A 10882-nucleotide genomic window follows, 5' to 3' on the forward strand; every position below is an offset into this window, starting at 1 on the left:
TTCACTTTCTCAGCCAGAAATAAAGTCCCACTGAATTTGAAACACATTTAGGGGTCTGTTTGTTATAGAAACAAGTATCTCTTTAACCAATCAGCAACATTTGACTGTACTCTCAGCTAAATGAAAGATCTTTATACAATTACATATAAGTATATATGTGAGGGATATAGAGTATCTATAATATCTATCTATATATGTATATATAATATATATGTTTGTGTAAAAACAGTAATTGATGTTTTAATTGTCATGTTTGTAATATTATAATAAGAACAATGGGGATGTCACAGAGGGACCCAAATTGATGTGCAAGATGTTTGAAAATGAAAGTGGGTAGAGAAATTCTGTAATATTAAGAAAGGTTCTGCAGATGCTACCTAGCATGAAAAGGTCCCTCACAGCACAGTTGGGATTCCATGAGCTCTCAAGTTGTTTTTGAATGGAACACAGCCTCATTATCTTAGAAAAATATAACAAGTTTTTACATCTCTTATTTCCTAGTGTATGTACTTGACAAATAACACTGACTTCTGTTTCCACTTTACTTTTTGATTAATACTTACCTAATGGGACTGGACTGATGGGAATCCAATGATAATTTATCTTCTTTTTAAGGGACCTGGATTTGAAAACACTCAAGTTCCTAGGAGTCTGACTAAATTACCATATAAGAACAGTGTCAACATTTCATAATTAATTTTGTAGAAGGATCTTCCCTCCTGCTTTTTCACGATAGAAATATTGTGACTTCCCTTTTGAATTTAAGTAGAATTTCATTCCTGGGCGATGACTAATAACTACAGCAATAATTCATAGCACATTTGATTAGGGTACTCTTTAAGGCTTATGATAAAACCTATTTATTTGTCAGTTTATAGTTTTAAACCTTATTGTGGAGCATTAGAAAAGGAAAATGCTGACTGATTTTTATCAGTAAGTAAAACAGGCAGGATACTAGAACTGAGTAATAAACAGAATAAAAATAAGGATGAGGTACTTGAATTGAGACAAGGCACAGTAGGTTCCTAGGAACTAAGAAGATCATAGTGCCATCACTCTCTTAGGCTGGAGGGAGGAGAGTGGTGAGGAGTTTTAGAATTTGAAGACAGACAGCACATGTGGAGGGGCAAGCTGAGAGGAGCTGTGGCCTGTGATTGAGGAAAATCACTAGTCTGTACAAACTTGCTGGAAGGAAATAGGGAGATAAATAGCCCAGGTCCACTCTTCCTTCCTGCTTCTGTCTATGGCATATTCTGAGTCACCAATCCCTTTACATACAGTTATATAATCCATATCTGAAAGCTTAAGGAGCCTAGGGCTGTAAATAGAAAGAAAGACCTGATTTCACAGGGGAACCAGGACATCTAGACACTGTATTTTCTGTTATGAAATTCAAGACTATTTGTGAAAATTAGAATTAATTTTCACAGTTAAAGATCTAATAATTTATTCAAGGTGCATAGGAAAGGCTACTGTCCTCATTGATAAAATATCAAGTGTGTACATCTTAAAAAGAGGAAATGTTTATTTTGGCTCATGGTTTCTGTAGACTTAGCTCATGGTTTCTTGGCCTCATATCCTTGGGCAGAGCATCATCACAGTGGAAGTATGTGGCAGAGGAGCTTCTCAACTATTTCATAGTAACATGAAGTGAGAAGAGGGGAGAGACCGGAAATAGGGTATAACTATCCAAAGGACGAGTCCAGTGACCAACTAGGTCCAACCTATCAAATTGTGTCGCCCAACTGGCAACCAAAGCTTCAACACATGACCTGTGGGAAACATTTAGCAATCACACAGTTAGAGGTATTATTGCTCATAAAAGTACAAGTACTCAACTCTTCTTTGTTCTCAAATAAGAATTAACCAGATGGGACATCTGGCTCCTGAGTGCTCTCATGGCTAGTCGTTCTTGACTAGACAGCAGAAGTGGAGGGCGTTTCAATCACTGTGGAAGGCTGTGCTGGGTGGCGCTACGCTGCTTACTTGTTAGCTGCCCAGTTTCTTTATTTTGGTTCAAAAATGAAAGCAAAATGACTTTAGGAATTATTTATTTTATTCTGAAATCTTAGACCTCAAAATAGTATTATATAATTATTTTTGCACGTCAGTGTTTATGAGTGTATATTTCTATGTGTGGGATACACACATATGTCTGTGCGCATACACACACACACACACACACACACACACACACGTGGTATATGTCCATGTGTGTGCAGATGTGTGTTGAGGATAGCTTTGGCTGTCATCTTCAGGAACATTGCCCATCTCCTTTGAAACAAGATGTCTCATTGGTCTGCATCTTAATAAGGCCAACAAGCCCCTGAGATCCTCCTTTCTGCACTTCACAAGTGCACACCACCACGAGGGGGTTTTGGGAATTAAACTCAGGTGTTCATGCTTGTAAAGCAAGCAGTTTCTCAGCAGAACCATCCTGAGTCCATCCAAAGTGTTATATTAATGGCAAAAATTACAATTCTGAATGTCTATTTGTTGTTAGGAAAAACACATGAGGTTAGTGGTTTGAGGGAAGAAGGGTTAATTTGGGCTTTCAGTCACCAGGGTTTCAGTTTATGGTCAGTTGGCTCCAGTGTTTTTATGGCCCTGGCAAGTAGAGAGAGGCACAGGGGTGGGGAGAAATGGCTTAAAGACAAGATATGTCCTTCAAAGCCATACCCCCAGTGACATATTTCCTCCTCTGAGGTCCCACCTTGTTGCTTTTTAGGACAGTCCTGTTACAGCTCCAGCCAACTCAAACCGACAAACAAACAAACAAAAAGGAGTATGTTGAATGGACAATAATATCTTAATTTTTGGCATGAGAATCTTGTTGAGTTTGAGGCCAGCCAGGGCTAAACAGTGAGACTTTATCTCAAAACAAACAAACAAACAAACAAACAAACAAACAAACACACACACCCTTAATTTTAGCCCACTGAAGATCATTTTAGACTTATAACTACTAGAAAGGAAAAAAAAATATGTGTTTTGAACTAGATGAGGAAAAGAAAACTAATACAGTATTTTAATAGTTTATGTTTCTCCAAAATGTAGTCCTACATACCAAACTTCTCATTAGGGGAAACTTGAGTTTAATTTTTCTTCTTGTAGGAGACTGTGGCCCATGGAGTCTGACTGTGTATCACCATCATAGTTTTTACAGGCCCAGATGAAGCTTCCTCCAATTTCACAGCCTGGGCCACTGTGTCATCATGAGTCTGTGCTCATGCCAGATCTTCGGAGCTTCAAACTGGAATATTGTGTTGCTTGCAATAGCTCTCCTGAAAGAGGTCTTTGAAGCGTCTGACATACTTCTTCAGAATCATGTTTTTGGTGCTGAGGTACAAAGACCCTTTGACAGAGCCATTTGAAAGGAACTGTGTACCAAACCTTCAATTGACTTGTCCTGGTTGTACATATTGTACATATTGCCCATGGCAACAGCACCACCTTCTTCCAAATTATGTACCGTGTATGTCACCTTTTGACTTCCACCTTTAGGTGTGCAGGTTATCTCTACTTTTCCAGGCCAGGGAACAACAAAAATAAGTTGCTCTGTATTGGTCTTTGTAAGCATGATGACCAATGATGATGGATTTTACCCAGCCTGTAACCAGCCATTAATATATTTGCAGATAATAGCTACCCTAAAGACTGCCCCCCAGAATAGTGGCAATTGGTGATTTCCACATTTGTTTCAGTTTGAACTCCTCAACCCTCTTCTCATTGGGGGTGATAGTAGCACACTTGATTCTGACTTGTATTTCTTTATAGCCTCTGTAGCATCCTTGGAGTCCAGATTATTGGTGGCATCATGATTCTCTGCTCCTACATCATAAATTTGCAGGTCCAGTACCTCATGGGGAAGAATAAGTTTTTCTTTAATCAATTCCCAAATGATTCCTGTCATTTCATCTCCACCACAGAACCACCATGGATTTTTCTGGACATTTTTACTTCAATAACCCAGCTCACAACCCTACTCACACAAGCTGTTCCAACTGGCCCCAGCTGGCTCATTATCCACCACAACCTTCGCACTGAGGGACTGTTTTCTTAATAAAATAATTTTTAGTCTGATATTAAGATGGGAAGCTATAACTTTAATCTGAAATTTGAGATGGGAAAATCCAGCTTTGCTCTAGGCCATACCTTTGATAAGCCTCCTATATAAAGAAAATAAAAGAAGGAAGCTTGCTCTTTTGCCTGCTAGTCCTCCCTCTCCCTGGAAGGTTCATTCCTTCACTGCCATTACAGTCTACTTCTTCAGGACTCTGGCATATACTGAAGTCCAGCTGAGACATTCAACCTCGTGAACTGAGCATCTACTGGACCCGTGGACTTTTCATTATTAGATAGTCAGTGTTGGATTAGCTGGACTGCTGGCCTGTAATCCAGCCTATTAAATTATATATATTACTCTAGAGAACCCTTACTCAAAAAAGTAGTAATGAAAGATTTCTATTGAAACCTTGAATACTTGGGTGTCAGTTTTCAAGCAATGTGCTAGAACAATGGGTTGGTTACTCTTATATAATATGAGACCCAAACTGAAAAAGAAATTGTTCTATAAAAATCCCAAGACATAGAGATTGGGGAAAAAAAATCTCAACATGTTCATGTCACAAAGGAAACTAATATTGGGGAAGTCACTATGTGCAGGGAATCTTATGAAACAAGGGGAAATGGAAAGACCTGTAGGGGACTGGAGCTCCACAAGGAGAACAACAGAACCAAAAATTCTGGGCACAGGGGTCTTTTCTGAGACTGGTATTCCAACCAAGGGCCGTTCGTGTAGTTAACCTAGAACCCCTGCACAGATGTAGCCTACGGCAGCTCAGTGTCCAAGTGGGTTCCCTAGAAAGGGAACAGGTACTGTCTCTGACATGAACTCAGTGACTGACTCTTTGATCACCTCCCCCTGACGGGGAGCAATCTTACCAGGCTACAGAGGAAGACAATGCAGCCAGCCATGATGAGACTTGATAGACTAGGGTCAGATGGAAGGGGAGGAGGACCTCCCCTATCAGTGGACTAGGGAAGGAGAAGGGAGGAGAAGAGGGAGGAAGGATGAGTTTGGGAGGGATGAGAAAGGGAGCTACAGCTGGAATACAAAGTGAATAAGTTGTAACAAATAATTTTTAAAAATTTTAAAAAAAGAAAGATAAAAAGAAAAGCCAAGACTGTGGTTGACTAACCTTTATCTAAAGAGATTTGGGCATACAATTTATATAATCTCAATGGAAGATAGAAATAGAAATGAGGAAAATCTGTGTAAAGCCTTTCTGTTTTATGGCACATATCCCCGGATATCAGGAAACACAGAAGTTTTGAGACTACAGTGTAAATAGAAACAACCAAAAGCTTACAAAGTGTTTAAAATATCTGAGGTACCAAGTTCTAGCTCATCAATACAAGAAAGAGAATTTCTGAGATGCTAGAGAAAGCAGATACCAAAGCAATGACTGTGCAGATACTTTTTTGAGCAAAGATAAAGTCCATCTGCTGTTTGTCATGAAAATTGAACAATGTCAGGGTTGCTCAACAGCTTTGTGCAAATAATAAGCATTTATTTATCCACAAATAAAATGGTTCAAGACAACAAAATAAATATTAATATATGGTATGGTCCAAATAGTACTAGTTTTTACAAAATTTAAATAATTTAATAGTAAGAATTGATTTTTACAAAATTGTACTAGAATAATGTTGGAAAGTAAAAATGCTGGCCAATAACTTGAGTTCTGTTTGTTGTACACATGCGATAAAGTCATGTTCTATAGTGTAAGGTCAAAAGATAATTTCTGAAAACAAAGAAGCTGAAACCAAAAATAAAACTAGAAAAGCAAATGAGAGCATTGTTATCATCATTATAAGAGTGTTATCTAAAGAGAAAGCTAAAAACTACAAGATGGCTGATAAACATGGATTGTGGCTACCTTTGTGGAATAGAAATTGAACCCAAGAGTAAAAATTACACTAGTTTGGTGTTTGGTTTTCTGTTTGTTTTCTTGTAAGTTTTGCATAAGAATAGGACCATCCCTACTATATACATGCATGACTTTCATAGAAGTAAACAAGAATTTTCCTGGTTGCTATCTGGAAAACAGATTTAAGTATATAGAGAAGCTAACAACCACATATGAGCAGGATATGACAGCATAAAGAAGTCTACGGCAGAAATGAAAAAGAATACAGACTGCACCTGAAAACTGAAGAATAACAAGCTGTTATTGTTGACAAGGGATTACATGATTAAGACTCTTAACTAACATTAAAATTATGTGGTATATCTAGGACTTGAGGAAAGTCCTTATTGTTATAGAAGTATATTGTTAAATCTCTGAATTTTTCAGGAATATATTTCATATACATTTCTGTATAAGTGCATGATATTCAGAAGAAAAGTTAATTTTGTTCTGAAAATACGTTGAAAAAATTTCTAAAATTTTGTGGAAGAAATTTCATATACACATTCATATATATATATATATATATAAATGTACATATATGAGATTCAGAAGGGAGTGTAGGATTAGAACATTATGGAAACAAAAAAAATAAGCCTATAATAAAAATAATGGAAGTCTCAATGATATCAAACACCAATTAAATATAGATTTAATATTCAAAGTGTCTACTATATTAAGCCACAAATCATTGCTTGTAAAGAGCCTGAAGCAAACGCCATTACAAGATGGCGCCAGCATCCGGTGTGTGAGATCGTAAACAACTGCCTATGCGCATGCGCTAAAGCTGAATTCGAGCCTGGGATTGGCTCACTTAGTGATGTAAGATGGCCTGAATGGCTGCATCCAATCAGGAACCAACACGTCACCATTTAGGGTATAAAAGGAGTGCCATTTTGGGGCTCTACGTCTTCCTCTCATTACTGCTGAATAAACGCTTGCTGCAGAAGAATCCTGGTGTCCGTGTGCGTTCTTGCTGGCGAGACGACCATGCGGGCTACAGGAGACTAATAAAAGGTTTAGGAATCCTGGCACAGGAGTTCAAAAATGTTCCTCTAGACCTTTCCCAAAGAGATACACACTTTTAATCACTTCTTGTGCCATGATCCATACATGATGGTATGGGGGATTTTTTTCCCCAATGCTGAAAAAAAAAAAGCAACTTTAGAGAGAAAGGATATCTGATGGTCATGGTTCTATGTTACAGCTGATCACTGCAGGGAAGTAGAGGCCAGAGACTTGAAACAGCGAGCTATGTTAAAACATGCATTGTCAAAGACAGATAACAAATTAATAATGAATGTATGATAGCACTCAACTCCTTTCTCCTTTCCCTCAGTCCAGGGCTCAGGCCAGAGTTTGTGCTGACCGAATCTCAGTCAACTCAATTAACAAAATCCCTCTCAGGCTTGTACACAGCCCAACCTAATCCAGACAATTCCCCACTGAGACTCCAGGTGATTCAACACTGTAGCAGGCAAGCAACAAAAAGCAACCATTATAGGAGTTGATGCCTATTTCTCATGTTGTGTTCTTGTGATCAGTTCTATCCTGACTCTTCACCTTATGGCTGCATGACAAGGGTAATGGCCATCACCAAACATATGGTTGGGAGATGCTGAGAAAGAGCAAGGAAGATAATCATCAACAAAGAGAAAATAAATAAAATAATTTTCAGTTCTTACATTTATGGTTTCCTCTTGACTGTTTCTGTTCCCTTTGCTTAGTGCAAACGGTGGTTTGTTAAGGGATATACTTTTTTACTCATGTAGAACTCTGGTTTTATTAGTTCTTACCACAAAGCATGGTGGTAAAAGAAGATGTTCCAGGGAGTTACCTGGGTTTTGTTTATTACCCCTGATCCTTGGCCTGTTCTCCCAGCGGTATGAGACTGTTTGAATAGCCAAGCCAGAGTTATAGCTTCCATTTTCACTGGTTTATTGTTAGGTGCCCCATGGGATAAATTCCTTGGTTATGTGGGAAGTTTCTCTCTTGAGTGGCAAAAACTCCTGAACAAGTAAGATTTGTGGGGTTGGGAGACAAAATACTTTGTAGCTAGGGTATTTTGTGTGTTTGGGGTAGTAGTGGTGGAGAAATTAACTAAATTTGATGTTGAAAAGCAAAAGAGTATTTTAAGCACTAGGGTAACATGCTTAGTTGTATAGTTAGAAATTGTACTGGATCTAATCTACTATCTGAATTATGGTAGTATTTGTTTAATTAGCTGGTCAAGCCACCTCCCCTCAAAAAAAACAAAACAAAACAGAACAAACAAACAAAAAAACCCAAAACCTCACAGTAGATCTATACTTACCTATCAGTTCACCGGGCTGCCACCAAGCAAGAATCACAAAATAAAGTTTCTTCTTTAATTTCTTTTCAAAATCACACAAACAGTGATGGTTATTATTTACCAGGGAAAAAAGTTTGTTTGTTTGTTTTTAAATCAACTCCAAGACCATTGAGATGAGACAGGTGAGTTTCTCTTCTGTTCCTGTCTGTGGAACAGGGATAGATATTTCATTCACTTTTGCACAGTTGGTGTAGCATGGGTCACTTTGTAGATCTCCCCTGCCTTGAAGAGCTCTGATATTATTCTCACATTCTTGTTCACCTAAACAGATGCCCAAACTGAAGTTCAAGACCCACATCTTCTGTAGTAATCTTTTAAAAAATATTATTATTATTTATTACAGTTTGTTCCCTTTGTATCCCAGCTGTAGCCCCCATCCCTCATCTCCTCTTGCTCCCACCCTCCCAACCTCTTTCTCCCTTATGTCTCTTTCCTAGTCCACTGAGAGGGGAGGACCTCCTCCCCTACTATCTGACCCTAGCCTATTAGGTCTCCTCAGGACTGTCTGGACAAAAGTCAGCCTGGGCACTCCTTTAGTTGCAATTTCCTGGTTACTTCCTTCTAAGGCACTTTTGTATGTCTTAACAATGAATTACTCAGCTGGCATGTGCATAGCTCATTGGTTGAGCTCTTGCCTTGTTTGAGGCCCTGGATTTTATCCCCAGCAATGCAAAAACAAAAAGCAAAAACTTAAAAATGATATGACATCTTATTTTATTCAAAAGAGTTGCTCAGGATGTCTGTTCTGTCATGCCATCAAATACGGAGGTCTTCTACATATATTTCAAAGGTAAAGATGGAGGATCAGCAGGAGTAGGCCTTTCTGAAGATCATACAGCTCTTTGGAACAACCACATATGCTGTGTAGATACTAATTTTTAAGACAAGGCAGAATCAGGTTTTCTGAAAAAGTTTGGCACCTTGCTTTTTCTTCTGTACTTAAAAAGAATCAATGACTTTATAAAAGTTGACTTGATGAAAAGAAAAAGAGCCTGTTAAAATATGGTAAGCCAAAAGGAAGATGTGGCTTATAGATCCTAAAGATAAGAGGTTCAGTGTGACATACTGGAGAAGAAAAAAAAAATCACCAAAATTGAAGACAGTCACCTTTCCTGCTATCTCATCTTCAGGGCCTTCATCTCTGCCACAGTCTGTATTTGTTTTATCTATCTATCTATCTATCTATCTATCTATCTATCTATCTATCTATCTATCTATCAACTTTTAAGTCAACTGACTTTCTCAATTTTCATGTGGCGAAAGCTGATCTCTTTGAACCCCTTGGAAATACATCACAATAGTCAACAGAGCCTGATTGGTGACTTCTACTTCTGATTCCAGTACAATTAGTACAAAACAACATGGTTGTTTTCACTTGAAACTTTTCTTCCTGTTCCCTTTGGCCACAGTGTCAGGATGGAATATAATAATAATGACTGACTTTATGAGGACATATCTGCATATGTTTAAAAAGAGAAGAGAGGAAATGATTAAAGAAAAGACAAATCAATTTCTAAAACCACAAGACATATATTTACACACAAGTGAACACGTGTGTATGTGCGCGTGCACACACACACACACACACACACAGTTTTCCAGGCCATGAAATACTATGGAACTTTGGAATACAGCAACATTTTTTTTACATGTTTTTTTTTAAATTTTTTATTAATTACACTTTATTTATTTTGTATCTCCCCATAAGTCCCTCCCTCCGCCCCTCCCGATCCCACCCTCCCTCCCCTTTCTGCATGCATGCCACTCCCCAAGTCCACTGATAGGGGAGGTTCTCCTCTTCTTTCTGATCTTAGTCTATCAGTTCTCATCAAAAGTGGCTGCATTGTCCTCTACTGTGGCCTGATAAGGCTGCTCCCCCCTCAGGAGGAAGTGATCAACGAGCAGGCCAATCAGATTATGTCAGAGGCAGTCCCTCTTCCCATTACTATGTAACCCACTTGGACACTGAACTGCCATGGGCTATACCTGTGCAGGGGTTCCAGGTCATCTCCACAAATAGTCCTTGGTTGGAGTATGGGTCTCTGGGAAGTTCCCTGTGTTCAAATTATCTTGTTCTGTTGCTCTCCTTGTGGAGTTCCCGTCCCTTCCAGCTCTTACTATTTCCCACTTCTTACATAGAATTCCATTCACTCTGCCCATCAGTTGGCCATCAGGCTCAGCATCTGCTTTGACAGTCTATATTGCAGAGGCTTTCAGAGGCCCTCTGTGGCAGGTTTCAAGGTTGTTTCCTGTTTTCTTCTGGCTTTCAGAGACGCTCTGTAGCAGGTTCCGAGCTTGTTTCCTATTTTCTTTTTCTTCTGATGTCCATCCACTTTGCCTTTCAGGATGGGGATTGAACATTTTAGTTAGGGTCCTCTCTTTTGCTTAGTTTGTTTAGATGTACAGATTTTAGTGGGTTTATTCTATATTGTATGTTTATATGAGTGAGTATATACCATGTGTGTCTTTTTGCTTCTGGGACAACTCACTCAGGATGATCCTTTCCAGGTCCACCATTTACCTGCAAATTTCATGATTTCCTTATTTTTCATTGTTG

At 38.6% G+C, this 10882-nt stretch overlaps 1 pseudogene; it reads right to left on the minus strand.

Annotated features, from left to right (window-relative positions):
- Positions 1–3078: 3078 nt before the first annotated feature.
- Positions 3079–3954, minus strand: LOC129687175 (isocitrate dehydrogenase [NADP] cytoplasmic-like; annotated as a pseudogene).
- Positions 3955–10882: the final 6928 nt, after the last annotated feature.

Source organism: Psammomys obesus, unplaced genomic scaffold, assembly GCF_907164565.1.
Source record: "Psammomys obesus unplaced genomic scaffold, mPsaObe1.curated_primary_1811, whole genome shotgun sequence".
In the NCBI taxonomy this organism is placed as follows: Eukaryota; Metazoa; Chordata; class Mammalia; order Rodentia; family Muridae; genus Psammomys; species Psammomys obesus.